At 47.4% G+C, this 15057-nt stretch overlaps 1 long non-coding RNA gene across 1 annotated transcript in view; it reads right to left on the bottom strand.

The window, feature by feature from the left end:
* LOC118921653 (uncharacterized) overlaps window positions 1-15057 on the bottom strand; it is a 74018-nt gene that overhangs the window by 48136 nt on the left and 10825 nt on the right. The window lies entirely within an intron of this gene.

Below are 15057 nucleotides of genomic sequence, written 5' to 3'. Positions count from 1 at the left end.
GGAATAACTGGCTGCTACTTGGTTTTCCCACACTGACACAGCCTTATAATACATAGTATGAAGGAAGGGCTGATCGGTTAAGACTCTTTCTTTCACAGATATTTAAAAAAGCCTGAGTAAACAGGGAAATTACTGCCTCCATAATTTAAAAAATCCAGGGGCCAAGATGAATTCAGGGCTCAGTGGATGTCATCAGAACTTGACTTTCTTCCATCCCAGTTCAGCCCCCAGGGCAGTCTGGTCATTCTACATGTTGGGTTTATTATGGTAAATATCAGCCCTGCCCCGCCGTCACTCTCGGAGAGCATATTAACTATGAAAGCAGGTCCTGGGCCAAAGCCTGACCAACGTATCAGAAGGTGCTTGGCAAACAGACACACCCGCGTGCCTTCCTCCTCAGGGCAGCACTTCCTCCATCAGATCTGGCAAGGTCAGCCCCCGCTGCTCTGAGTTCTCCCCACTCCAGTGTCAGCACAGTGAACCCCGTTGGTCTCACCTCAACTCCAGTTTAGTCACAGGACCCCCTCTCTCTTTACCCGCAGGGGCTTCCTGCTGACTGTCCGACAGTCCAGCCTGGCCGCCTTCCTCCCCTGGTGTGAACCTTCTCACATCAGCATAACTGGCTGCCTGCCCTTTCCCGCCTTTGCACGGATCCCTCACATGAGAAAGGGGCTTCCTCACCATCCCAAGTCAAGTCAAATGCTGACTTTTTCTCTGAAGCTTTTCCTGATCAATCTGGCCTGAAATGCTCTCCTGTCGTGATAATTTCTCTGCAGTTCTCACCTGACTGTGTTACCTACTATCTTCCATTACAGTTATTTCCTATCCTTACCACCTCATGGATTATTTCCTTCTGGAAAGCCAAGATAAGGATGTCTCATATTTCGCTTACCCTGAATAGTGTTTAGCTCAGCACCTTATCCAATCTTTTTACACAATAAAATCTTAACAGCAATTCCTTAGGCACCATTCAGAAAGGAGCCTGTTCTAAACTAAAGCTTGGGTGGAGAAATTTACAAATTTAAAATAACAAAATCAGATGCAAACTCATCCACCTTTGGGAAATAGATATTTTTGAAAAGAATTAAATCATTTTTGATTGATGATAACAATTTACCAAAATACATTAATATTTAAACTCTTAAAAGGAGAAACTTGGCCTAAAATGTACATCCTCAAGAAGGCTTGTCCAACCAATCTCACCTCCATCCAGCTTTCACTAGTGCCAACATCTAGCATAACTGTTAAGCGTTTACCTTTGTCCCACAATCCCTTGAGAAATCTATTCCAAAATTACACTGGCCAAAAAAATTCTAAGATGCATACACAAAACTCTGCATTTGTACATTCTATTTGTAATAAAAAAATACTGGAAACAACCTAAATGTCCATGGCAGAGAATGAGTGAATGCTCCATGAGTGTATGATTGGGTCCTGTGCAGTTGTGCAGAGACGTGATGGACATCCACATACACTAATATGGGACTTTTCTCCAGAATATTATGTTAAGTGAAAAAAGGAAGGTGGAGAACAATAGTTATGCTACCTTTTATCGAAGAAGGCAAGACCATGTAGACATACATATGCATGCTTATTTTTAAAAAGAATTAAACATAATTGAAAAATACAAATGCATAAAAGTAAAAAAATGGCTATGTACAGAGGCAGTGAAGGAACATGATGGATGGGACTAGGATAGAAACTAGACTTCTCTGAATGTGTCTTATTTTGTCTGCTTCATGCTGGAACCAAGTTAATGTTTTACATAATTACAAAATTAAATGAAAAACAGCAATTTCTAAAAATAAAAATGAAAACGAAGCAAATAAACCTAACATATCAAGTTTGTTTGGATTAAATACACAGGAATGACTTTGGGTAATTATAATGTATATCCTTAATAGTTTAAATTCCTGTAGACAAAGAGAACCACCAAAAAATCTTGAGTTATTTCTGTCATATTGTTAGTAATGAGAGTAATTTGTTTTCTGAAATTATTGCACTTACTTTAAGATAAACCATATAATTAATTATGATAACATTGCTAGGAACCAAGATTTTCAAGGTAAAAGATAAATATAAAATTTTAGAAGTTAATGAAAATTCCCATAATCCTAAATTTGAACTGAAAATAATCAGTATGAATTTATGATGTATTTGGTCTTAAAAAAAAAAAAGAAGAGAGCTACATACTAGTTCTGCCACTGAAAATGCTAGGAATAATGGTGAACCAGTAGCAATGAGCATCTTAGTGCCCAGATTAATAGAAAACCACTTTCCACTAAAAGGAACTAGAGGTCCTTGGAACAAGTAGCCCATTCCAGGTCTGTGGCAGGACAGATGGAAGGTGAGCCTGGACATCTTGAGACATCAGAAAGCAAGGAAACTTTCAAAGACCATTGAGTTCAGGTCAAAAAGACTCAAGGGCCAACTTAAAGAAGCTCCCATTGGCCAAAGAGGGATAATGTGAGCATTAATAAGAATAACAACTGAAACAGAAGTGTGTCAAGTGTGGTAAAAGCCAAGAGTTAATGATACTCAAAATAAATAAATAAATATACATGGAGGATGCTGGGCAACCGATCCATTATTCTGAAAACTGGTACCTAAAGGAAAAGAATTTCCCATTTAACCTACCTTTCCTATATGAACACAGTTAAGAAAGTTTCTCTCTATAGAAGTATTCTAGCTCATAAGTGATGAAACTATAGACTAAAAAAATGACTTGAGTCACATTAATCCAGTGCAATGTGTGAATCTTGTTTGGGTCCTTATTTGAGTAAATTGTAAATATAAGTCATGAGACAGCCAGTTACACTGACTGGATAGAATTGCCTTTTTTAGGTGTGAAAGTGGTGTGATTCTGATTTGAAAAAGTTTATGCCCTTAGGATCAGATGAAACAGTATGCTCTCTGGCCCTGGGAAAGAGTGGAAATGGATGGGGAGAGCCCTGAGTGGATGGGGTAATCTCATGATGGGTACACAAGCATGCCTCATTCTGGGCTCATTTGTGTGCACTTTAATATCAAAATAGTAAAAAAAAAATTGCTGCCAGGTAGTCAGCCTTGAGAGACTTTCAAGTCCATGCATGTCTCAGTTCCCTCACCTGAGTCTCAAGAGGAAACATGGATGCGGAGGGCAGGGGTCCCATCCAGTCCCAGCTCGCTCATATAGCAGGACTCTGAGCACATCCCTTGCTCGAAGTCGGGGCTCAGGGGCCCTCTCAGAGCCAGCTGCTGCCCCTCAGCCTGCCCTGGGCCTTCCAGCCCAAGTGCCAGCTCCTCAGCAGGGCCAGTGGGCAAGAGATGAATGCGTTCTCCCACTGGTGGGTCTCCCCAAAGACGCTCATCTGCAAACTCTCCCTGGAAGCCCCCCTCTAAGACCACACGGACACCCTGCTGTGGGAGCGAGCAGCCACATGGACAGGGCTCTCTGGCATGGTCCTCCTCCGGAGCCTCTGTCTCTCTCTCCCTCTGAGGCCAGGGCTCACCAGCCAGCTCACTGAGATCACCTGCAGAGCTTTAAACCTGTGCCCAGGCCCTGATTCAGTCGGGCAGGCATGCAGCCTGATAGCTTCAGGAAGCTGTCAACCTCCCCAGCTGATTCTGATGAGCACCCAGCGCGTCCACCCTTCTTAGAGCTCAGACTGAGGGTGTCCACTCTCCAGGTCCCCTGCCCTCATCCGCAAAATGAACATTTGGCCTCTGGAAATCTGGGATAATTTGTGAGGTGATTTAATTCAATAAATATTTACTGGATGTGGGCCCTGGCTTAGGGCTGGGGAGAGAGCAAAGGTAAGTAAGCTTTATTCTTTACCATTCCTGCCTAGGTACCTGCTTTCCTTCTTTCCAAAAAAACCCCACTGTTCATGAAGTGCCAGGGGTGAAGTCAGCCAGACAGTAACAAGAGGGGGTCCTATCCAAGGCATAGCCCTGTGTCTGGTGTCAAAGCTTGGGTGCAGGCAGGGCTGGACATTCTCTGAACCCAGCTGGCCCACAGAGGGCACCAGCCCCATAGCCATTTGTCCACTGCATAGGGCTAGGTAGGTGTTACAGACAGTAACTGGTAGTGCCATTTCAAGAAACTGTAGCAAAAATGACAGTTGACCACAACCCACAGTGGGAATTTACCATCCCACAGGCTGGCTGAGAAAGGGTTCATTCATCTTCTCTTCACCTCTTCATTCTGCAGACCACACCTCCAATTGGGAAACAGCCATTGGTGACCAGCATTTGCCAGGGAATCAAGCCACAGACTCAGTTCTCCCAGTTGGCTCCTGTGGGTGCAGGGAGTGGGCCAAGGAGGGGCCAGAGTGCTCGGAGGGTGTAAGTGCACGGTGACAGGTGCAAGTTGGGTGTGCAGCCAGATGCCAGCACACACAGGGCTTGAGGAAGCATCAGGTCATTTTGAGAAGGAGTGCAGGTGTGCACAGAGCCCAGCTCTTCCCCACTTGCCTCGTGCTTGGAGATGACTTCACTTGTTCTGAGGATACACAGGGCAGAGCACCAGCTGCCCTGTGGCCAGTCCGTGACTCTGCTCAGGTGAGTTGCCAAGGGTGAGAAGTCAGCTGTGGGTCCTTGTAAGCATGTTGCTGAGGAAATGACGGGCAGGGACTGCTCTGGCTTCACACGTGTGCACCCAGGACAGTAACACAGGGTGGGGCTCAGAAGGGTCCCCCACTTGGTCCAATGTTCTGCTGTAGCTGTTGTGAAGCTCTTAATGATTTTCTGAACAAGAAGCTTCACAACTTCCCTTTGTACTGGGAGCTGTGAATCATATAGTTAGTCTTCACTGAAGACCAATCATATAGTTAGTCTTCACCGGGGAAGTCTGATTTAGAATCATGGTCTGCAGCCCTGGCTACACATAAAACTCACCCCATGCTTTTCAAAACTACAAGCAGCCAGGCCTCCCCAAGCCCTGGCACTCCCAGAATGGCGATGGTGCAGGCGGTGGTGTTGGGCTAACCCCCTCTGCGCGGTTTTCATGCACAGCCAGGCTGGAGAAGGCTGATTGCAGGTCATGTTCTCCCAGGGACCTGCAAGAAGCCATGGCTGAGATGTGGGTACCTTTCGGCAGGAGGCCCTCACCTTGCCACCCTGCATCCTGGCACTCCCCACACTGCCCTGGAAGCCTCACTCCTGTCCACGCATACCTGAAGGCAGGGACTGATAGTCTTCAGGACACACAACTGCTGCTGAAGCAACTTTTCCCCCCTCTTCTGAACTAAAAACCAACACGCGATCTACAATGTTACCACTACCTCTTTAAGCCTTTGGGGGTAAAACACCACGACTCACCAGTACAAACTGCTCCTACGCACCGGAGTACCGGATAAGGAGGAGGACTCAGTCTCCTGGCTGGAATGTATTCTGCTCTGACATCCAGCTACAACTTGAGAATTATATTTGTGTCACAGCCCGTTTCTTAAAAGACCAATTTCCTTATCAGGTATTTTACTTATCCTATTCCTTTTCATAAACTTATAAAATTGTCAAGTTTATTTTTGAAATCTCCACTATTTTCACAGTGGGTGAAGCACACTGGTATTTTTGCCCGGTGTATTCTGGGATGTTCTTCTATGTTGATTTTTGTGGAAATCAGAGTTTAGGAGCCTGCTTCCCTGGCACTGTGGTGAGGTGGGGGATGGTACAGGCTTTCTGAGACTCCATCAGTGCTCAGAGGATTGGAAGGTGGTAAGGGGTAGGTCATTTTTTTAATTGTTAAATCCCATTTGGCTGGGATATTCTAGAAAAGCAGAAAAACCTTTCTAGAATATTCTAGAAAAACATTTTGGTCCTGAGACCTCTTTTGCACTTAAAGATTATCAGGAAACCCAAAGTATACTTTGTATGGGCTCTATCTGTCAGTATTTACTGTGACTATACTTAAAACACTCCTTTTTTAATTCATTAAAATAATAAACCCATTACATGTTAACAAATATAAAGCATTTCTTAAGACAAATAATTGTATTTTCCAAGAAAGAAATCAGCAAGAAGTATGGCACTGTTTTATTTTGCCAATCTCTTTCATGTCTGGCTTAAGAGAATATGGCTGGATTCCCATATCTGCTTCTGTAGTCAATCTGCTGATATCACATGTCGTGGAGCCTCTGGAAATGCTCACTGTGCCCTCAGGAGAGAGAGTGAAAAAGGCAAATAGTGTCTCAGTGTTGTTCTCAGATATCACAGGATAGAGGGCAGGGCATTTGGGGAATAACAGGTTTGCCCTGATGTACCCGCTCTGAAGGACCAGCAGGGGCTTCCAGATGTAAGCACCACTTCCAGAATGTCTGTCTCCTCTGGCGTGTGATTTGGCAGCCAGGGCTACGAAACAGAGGGAGGATAGGGAGACACCCAGGCTGAATCAGGAGGTAGGGCTGCAGTCCCAGCCCCCCGACTCAACAGATTAACTCTGAACAAGTACTTTCCCACTCTGAGCCTTAGTTTCCCTCATCTGTGAACCGATGACAGGTACAGTGACATGTCTCAACCGAGGCCACACTACAGAGCCGCCTGGAGAGCTGCAAGGATGTCCCAGAGCCAGGCCCCTCTCCAGAACAGCTACCCCAGGGTACCTGCCTGCAGAACCGTGTGAGGGTCTGAAAGAAGCTCCCGTGTCACTGGGGTAAGGAGCCAAACTTCAAAGCTGAAACAGTGCAAGCAACAGAATAAACAAACTGATAGAAATGGATTATACCCACAGAGTAAAGTCATGCGCATGAGTGCATCCTAACGCAAACAATTGAATACGTACACAAAGAAAAGGCATCACTCTTCCTTATAGTAGCATTCTAATTAATAAATGCAGAAGTAACAGCAGAAATAGAAATCACCATTTGGCAAACGCCGCAGTAAAGATTGTTACAGGCGATAGATTGATTGCAGGATTGGTGGATCCTAAATTTAGTGAGTAAAAGTATATGATGAAACACAGCAAATCCACAGAGACTCAGAGTATCTCCCCATAAGACAGTGAATAATTACAAAGGGAGAAACAGAATTTTATAGTGGATAAATCTGGAGAACAACACCATAACCAAGTGACCAAAGTCTCCATCACCAGGCCTAAGACATACTGACGTCATGTGTCCCCTGAGAAGGGCACATCGTCAGAGCCAAAATGCATGACTTTACCATAATCGTGAGTACACGTCACACAACCGCAAATTAAGAGACATTTTACAAACTAACTCACCAGTACTCTTTAAAAGTGTCAGGGTCATGAAAGACAAAGACTGAAAACTGCCACCAACTGGGAAACTGGGGAGTCTAGAAAGCCACACATGCCAAGTGGTAGCCGGGACTGAATCCTGGCAAAGCTTGAGTATGTTAATATTAAAATCCGAAATCAGTTAATATTACTGCCTCATGCATTTCTTGGGCTTGATGACTGCCCCCTGCTCATATAAGTTGGTAACATCCAGGGCAGCTGGATGAGGCGCACCCCCTGCCTCCGATTCTCTGCCCTGGGGCTCCTTCTGCTGAGATCCTTCTCTCCGCAGACAGCCACAAGGCTCGCCTGTTCATCCCTTCCTGTCTTTATCAAATGTGCTGAGACTGAGATGTCACCAGTGTTTCCACTGCAGGAGGATGTCATTCACCCAAGCCACATGGTCCCCATTCCCTTTTCAGGAAATGTCCCCACAATCTTCCTATTGAGACCATGAAGGAATATTAAGGGTGGGAGAGGCTGGCCCAGTGCGTCATCTTTCTTGGCTGGAAGAAATGAAGGTCAAGGGGCAGCAGCTGTGAGTGAGGCCTGCAAATGTCTGAAGGCCGGTGTTATTAGCCAGAACAAAGGGCAGCTTCTGCCCGCCGCTTCTACTGCTCAGGGCCCAGGGCCAGAGCCAGGCCTTCTCGGTGACAGACGCCAACGGCGCCTTCCCCCCCCACCACCAGGTCAGTTATTCCCAAACACCACATGCTCAGAGGGCAGGGCATCAGGCCTGCTGTGTGCCCTTGACTGTCCTGTGCAGGATACACACCCTCTTTGGGGACAGGAGGAGGCCAGACCCTGTCAGAGAGTTTTACAGAAAACTGCCAAAAACCCATCGCCCTTTTCTCACCCATTCTTTCATTTGAATCTCATGGCGTTCCTCCATGGAAGACAGCCCGGCCCTGGGCACCACCTCCCTTACTCAGGTGGGGAACCTAAGGCGTGCTTTAAGTATTTTGCCTAAGATCATGCAGTTATGAAGCAATCCTAAGCATTTTTAGGGAACTACCAAGCCTCTGAGCTGTGGCTTTTCTTCTCAAGACCAGTCATTGGTGCATGAGAGGAAGTGTTAGGTGTTAAATGGCACTGAACTTGGGATTTGGAGATTGAGTTTGAGTCTCAACTCAGCCAATTAGGAGAGTCTTGACCCTTTTGGGGTTCATGACCCTTAACCCTTTTGTTGTTCTTATCCTCATAACAGGGATAAAGTATGAGAAAGTGCTTTGCAAGCTACAAACCGTCCTGCCTGTAACTCAGGAGTGCATGTGTGGAGAGCAGAGAGCGTCAATATTCCATGGCTTGTAGTGATCATCAAGTGGCCACAGTACAAATAACAGCTACATGTATGGAGTCCTTGCGTCATACCAGGCACTGTTCTGCCCATCTTATGTGAAGTATCTTTCTAAATCTTCGCCGTAAGTCCACGAGACAGAGTCTGGGCTTCTTTTGCTGTGTAACCGAGCTCCCAGACCCAGGAGACTGACAGTAACACTCCTGGGTTGCCTAGGCATTTCTCCTGCTTCCCGTGGTGCTGACTGGGGCTCGGGACATGCTGGAAGGGTTGCAGTGGCCTCAGCCTCCAGGCTGGCAGGCGGTGCTGGCGACTAGCTGCAGGCTCAGCGGGGCTCTTGGCCAGCCCTTGGTTCTCCTCCATGTAGCCTTCTCCGCATGCCTGTCTGTGCTTTCCCACAGCATGGTGGCTGGGTTCTAAGAAGAAATGTTCAAGAGGACAAACCCCAGTGTGCAAGTACTCACGAACAGCTATTCGTGTCACCTGTGCTAATGTCCCTTTGGCCGAAGTTCATCACAGACTCGGCACCAGAGTCAGTGTGCAAGGAGACTCTACCAGGGTAGTATCATGTTCACCGGGCATCTGTACAGTCTACTGCAGAGAGGTACTATTGCTAGCCCCACTTTACAGGTGAGAAAACTGAGGTTTAGAGGGATTAAGTGGCTTGCCAAAGTCTCAGGGTTACTAGCTGGTGGAGTCAGAGCTGAGACAGGAAGACTTGGCAGATTCGGCTCCAGGGTCTCTGTTTTCATCACATCCTATGTGGACTAGGTGACTGTACAAGGTGATGCTACCTGAAATTTTCCATTTTATTGCTGCATCCCCTTCCCTCAGCCCCCCACACCAGCACCCTCCCTTCTACTGACTCTGAAATGCCCCCTCTGGAACTATCTTTCTCTCCCACCTCAGGGTGAACTTAGACGCCCTCCCCTCTTGATGCTCCCCCTCGGCTTCCTCCCTACTTCCCTGTTGCTCTTAGACGTGTACGAGCATCCTCGTCGGGGCTGAGGTTCCCCAAGCACCCTGGTGGTAGCAGGTGTTCATTCAGATGAGAGGCAGCCATGGAACAACCACGGAACTCACAGGCTGCACTGCACCCCATATGGGGTCACTGCCTGTCAGGGCCCTGGAGGCATGATGAAGCAAGTGGCCCCATTTGGGAGCCCTGTGTGGCTGCTCAGAGTCTCAGTGTTCCCCCTGATTCTGCAGCAGGGGGCACTGCCCTCCAGGAGGCAGCCAGTGCCAGGCTCAGCTCTGCCTCTCCCTAAGCTTGGCTCAGTCACTTTCCCTCTTTAGGACTCAAATGCTCACTGAGTCATACAGACGGAGGTTGGGCTATATAAGAACTTATAACTGCTGAAAGGAGGGAGTGGGAGTTTGGTCGAAGCTATTTGAGGATAGTGGAGAATTGGGTGTCTCCAAAGTGAGGTCCCTTTGCTCAGATGGAGGAGATTGGAAAAGACTGGGGGGCTTCTTCCAGCAAAGGAAACAATTAGCAAAATACAAAGGCGAACTGCTGAATGGAAAAAAACAGTTGCAAACTATCTGTTTGATAAGGGTTAATATCCAAAATATACAAGGAATTCATACAACTCAGTAGCTAAAAGAAAACAACAAAATGGGCAAATGGGCTTATATAGACACCTTTTCAAAGAAGACACACAAATGGGTAACAGGTACATGAAAAGATGCCAACATCACTAAACATCAGGGAAATGCAAATCAAAACCGCAATGAGACACCAGCTCACACCCATTAGAATAACTATTGGCAAGAAGATGAGAGATAACAAGTGTTGGCAAGGATGTGGAGAAAAAAGGGAACCCTGGCATACTGTTGGGGAGAGTGTAAATTGGTGCGGCCAATAGAGAGAGCAGGATGTTCCTCAAAAAATTTAAAATAGAACTATCATATGATCTAGCAACTTCACTTCTGGGTATTTAAACAGGGAAATGAAAACACTATCTGAAAAAGATATCTGCACCCATGAAAATAATTTCCGCTCTTCACTGCAGCGTTATTCACAATAGTCAGGATGTGGACACAACCTAAGAGTCAGAGTTGAGACTGGAGACTGGAATCCAACCTATTTATTCATAAGTGGATGACTGGGTAAAGCAGATGGGTAGGTATATACAATGGGATATTACTCAGCCATAAAAGAGAAGAAAATCCTGTCATTTGTGACAACATGGATGAAACTTAAGGGCATTATTCTAAGTGAAATAAGTCAGAGAAAGACAAATACTGTATGTTCTTAACCTACATGCAGATTCTATAAAAGGTGAACTCAAGAGAAATAGGGACTGAATGGTGGTTGCGAGGGGGTGGAGGTCGGGGAAAGAGGGAGATGTTGGTTCAAAGCATACAAACAGCCTGCTGTAAGATTAATACAATCTGGGGATTGTACAATACCAGCATGGTGACTGTAATTAACAATACTGTATTATGTACTAGAAAGTTGTTAGGAGAATAGATTTAAATGTTATCACCACACACACACACACACATACACTCGTAATTACATAAAGGGGTGGAGGTATTAACTAACCTTACTATTGTGGTTATTCTGATAATCATTTTGTAGTACATACATGTATGTTATCATTGTGTTGTACGTAACTTACATATTTTATGTGTCAGTATCTCAATGAAGCTGGGGGAAAAAAAGATGGAGGAGCAGGCATGACCTGAGGAGCAGCTCCGATCTCCTTGCTCACTTGCTCAGTCAACCAGCATCTACTGAGCCTACTCTGGTCCGGAGTGTGGTGGGGCGGCCAGGGGAGCAGCAGTGTGCAGCAGAGAACCTGCGCTGCGGCGTGGCAGCAGGAGGAGGCGGGGCCAGTTCACAAGGGAGCGTGTAGGCCACAGGACAAGATGTCTGTGTATCAGAGAGTTGTTACAGGGAGTAACATGACCTGGCTTACCTTGTAAATGAAGAGGCCACACCTCAGTGCTGTATGAAGGATGGGCTATGGGGGTGTGGAACTGGGGTGATCCCTTACCAATTCAGGGGAGGCCATGGGGCTAAGGCATCCACTTGCCATATGAAAGGGAGCACCATCATTTCACATTCCCCCATCCACTTCCAAGCCTGCTCTGGAATCTCCCTCTTAGATTGTTCTGTGGCCTGGTGTCTTCACCCATCCATCCACCCACCCATCCACCCGTCCATCCACCCATCCATCCACCCATCCATCCATCCATCCACCCATCCATCCATCCATCCATCCATCCATCCATCCATCCATCCATCCACCCACCCACCCATCCATCCAATCCATCCATCCATCCACCCACCCACCCATCCATCCAATCCATCCATCCATCCATCCATCCACCCACCCACACATCCATCCATCCATCCATCCATCCATCCATCCAGCTCTCCACTTGTGTGCCCAGCATCTGCTCTGTGCAGATCCAGGCAAAGGCACATGCTCTTGGCAAGGCTCCCACACCCAGACCTTCCCTTGCACCCATAGTCGGTCTCCATCCACCCACTGTGGGTGGGTTCCCTGGGAATAACACACCATAGCAGCCTCAGAGAATTAAAGGGGAGGAGGTATTCCACATTTGCAAAACTTCCCATTACAGAGCAGAGCTTCAGGCAGGCCGTGGGTACCGCAGGGCCGGAGTCGTGCTGTTCCTTCCCTTCCTCCCTCTAGCCACGAGTGACAGTAGGCGAGGAGCCCTTGACTTCCCTCAGAGTTCACTACTTAGCTGACACCATATGATGAACTAATCCTGGCTCAGCTTCTCTGCCCTCATTTACACCATTGACCGTTCTGGTGGCCAACAGCTTTCTCCTGCATCAGTAAAGCTCAAGCTTGAGACTGAGGTCATTCCAGTCTGAAGGTGGAATTTGTCATTTTCTGAGGACATCCTGGAGGGAGCACAGGCTCTGGGCACGGGACAATCTGGGTTCAATTCCAAAGTCATCATGGGCCCACTGCTTGAAACTGGGCAGAGCTCCAGGCTGCTCAACTTGCCTGAGCCTCAGTTTCCCCAACTGGAAGTTAGTGATAATAATACCCAGTTCAGGGCCATCAAAAGGATGATATAATGATGGATATAAAACACATGACATGTGGTAAGTGAGGAAAAAAAATCACTTCCTGCCCTTTCCCCTTTTTGGTAGCTAAGTTAGGCTCTGGATCTACCACCTTGAATTTCTGATTTATTCCTACAGTTAAAATTTGGAATGGTGCATTTCAGAGGTTAGTTTGAATTGTACATGTACAACAGTTTCATTTTGAGCATGAGGCAGGATAATTGGCCCTTGTAGAGTGGCCTGCAGTCACTTTTCCAAACCAGCTCTGTCACCTCTGTTCATTGGTCCCTGTGGAAACAGATCATCCCTTGGTATCATTCCAGAGAAAGGTCCAACCCAGGCTTGTAGTTCTTTTAATTTATGGTCCTGTTTCAACAGAACTCTATGCAGCCCCCAACCTGAAAAAGGGTACCTGGTAAATAATACAAAATGGCAGGAAGGTGGGGATGGAAGACTGATGAGGTCTGTGACTGCTCTGGCTCAGCATGGGCCCTGTGCATGCTCCCGGAATCTGGGTCACATACAACTAACTCTACACAGGGAACAGACCCCAGGATCACTCGTTTCTCTGAGGGTATGGGGATCGTTCTCAAAGCCCTTGGTCTCCCTCAGATGTGAACGCTCCATGGGTTAATCATTCCAACCGAGGGCTTGTGCAAAAGTATCCAGTTGATCACAAAAGCAGCTAATCAATATCTAGAACATTTTTAGCTTGAAGTAAGAATCTGCAAAGAAGACAGGCCTCCTCTGACCTGAAAGCTGTTGTGCTGGGTGAGTTAGTTCAGCACATGAAACTTCTCTTTGGGTAGAGCTTTTATTAGCAGGTCTGGGAGGCTCATTAAGTAAAAGAACATGGATGCTGTTTGAATCATGAAGCTGTTCCTCAGTCTTTGATGTGTGGCTTTGGGTCACAGTCATGTCTGACCTGCCAACCTGCTCAAGAACTCTGGCATGAGATGAGGGGTGGGGAATTAGAGGCAGAACTGAATTTTCAAAAACCTCCTAGGCCTTACAGGGACCGTTGGTAAGGATCTTTAAAGCAGTGATTCAACCCTCTAATGCCAGGATTAGGAATCTCCTCCCACTCCCAGTAAAAGTCAGCCCTTTGACCATTCTGCAGAAAGAGCAAGCCAGAGAAGGCAAGGGACTTACCAAAGGAATGGGGTGGTGGGTAGTTGAAGACTTGTGCCTTGCCTTGTTCGAGGAAGTGATTCCAATCAAGGAGAAGTTGGGTGTGTGCTTGTCATGCAGCAAGGGCCTTGAGCAGAGAGACTAGGCAACCCAGGCAGATGCCCGGCTCCCATATGGAAATAGCATGACTTGTCATGAGATTACAGAGGCTCTAACTATGGAGACCAGATGATTATTTGCTTGGAGGGAAAACCTTCCTCTTGGTGCAGAAACAACTGGAAATGTCAAGGCCAAAGTCATGGAGGATGAGCCTGGCGCCTGACCATCTCCTGAAGGAGGATGCTGCAGGGCCTCACTTTGACCACCGGGCCAGCATGCAGTCTCAAGGGACTGGCGATGTTGGGGTCCTGAAGCAGATACTGCTGATGGGATGAGCCCTTTGTTTGTCCACAACTGGGCTGTGATCTCATGTCAGCAATGAAACAGCCTCTTGGCCCAGACGGGAGAGACACCCATGTTCATCAGCCAGCTTCTTCACTGATGATCAGTCCCATCTGTGACCATTCAGGGAATCCTGCAAAGCAGGACTCTCGCCCATCCCAAAGCCACTGGCCAGGTGCACTGGAAGACGTGGCCTTCCCAGGCCTCTCCAGTGTGCTCAGGCTCTGCCCTCCCTACTTTTCCCCCATCACCACCCCTGCCATGCTGTGCTGTGCTTGCCGACACCCCTCCTCGTGTCTGCACACGAGGCTCAAACTCCCTGTCCTTCTAGGCTCTCCCTCGCTTCCCAAGCTCCTTTCTTAGGGCCTTTTGCCCTTGAGGTGATCTGTATGGTTTATCTCCCCTCGTGGACTGTAAGCACCTTCCAGCCAGGACTCCTGACTTGCCCGTTTCCTGCAGAGCTTAGCACTCTGCTCTACACACAGGAGGAACTGAAAAAGTGCTGTTGAATGCAGTCTGAACATAGGCGTGGAAGGCGAGCATTTGCTCCCGGGTCCCGGTCCATTAGCAGAGTGCGTCTTTCTCTGGGGTGACTCCTTGGCCTCTGGATACCACCACCAATAGTAAATCGTATCCCCAGTGCCCAGCAAGCCTTTCATTTGGCCTCATGACAACCCTTCTCATCTGAATGTGAACCGAGCAGGGGTGACGGGCCCCTGCCAGGGAGGTGGCCATGTACACATTCTGTGTCCTAACAGAAGCTCATTTCTAAGGCACCAAGGCCCATGTGAGTGTTCAGGGCCTGGGACCCAGCAGCCGCACTGGCAGGCACCACAAGAGCAGGCCCATGTGCGAAGAAACAAATGAAGCTGCCTCTTCCTGAGGGCCTTTCTGGTTCCCCATGAGGAGACTGCTAAC

The sequence above is a fragment of the Manis pentadactyla genome, chromosome 2 (genome assembly GCF_030020395.1).
Source record: "Manis pentadactyla isolate mManPen7 chromosome 2, mManPen7.hap1, whole genome shotgun sequence".
NCBI classification, from domain to species: Eukaryota; Metazoa; Chordata; class Mammalia; order Pholidota; family Manidae; genus Manis; species Manis pentadactyla.
This window is presented reverse-complemented; position numbering and strand designations above follow the sequence as displayed.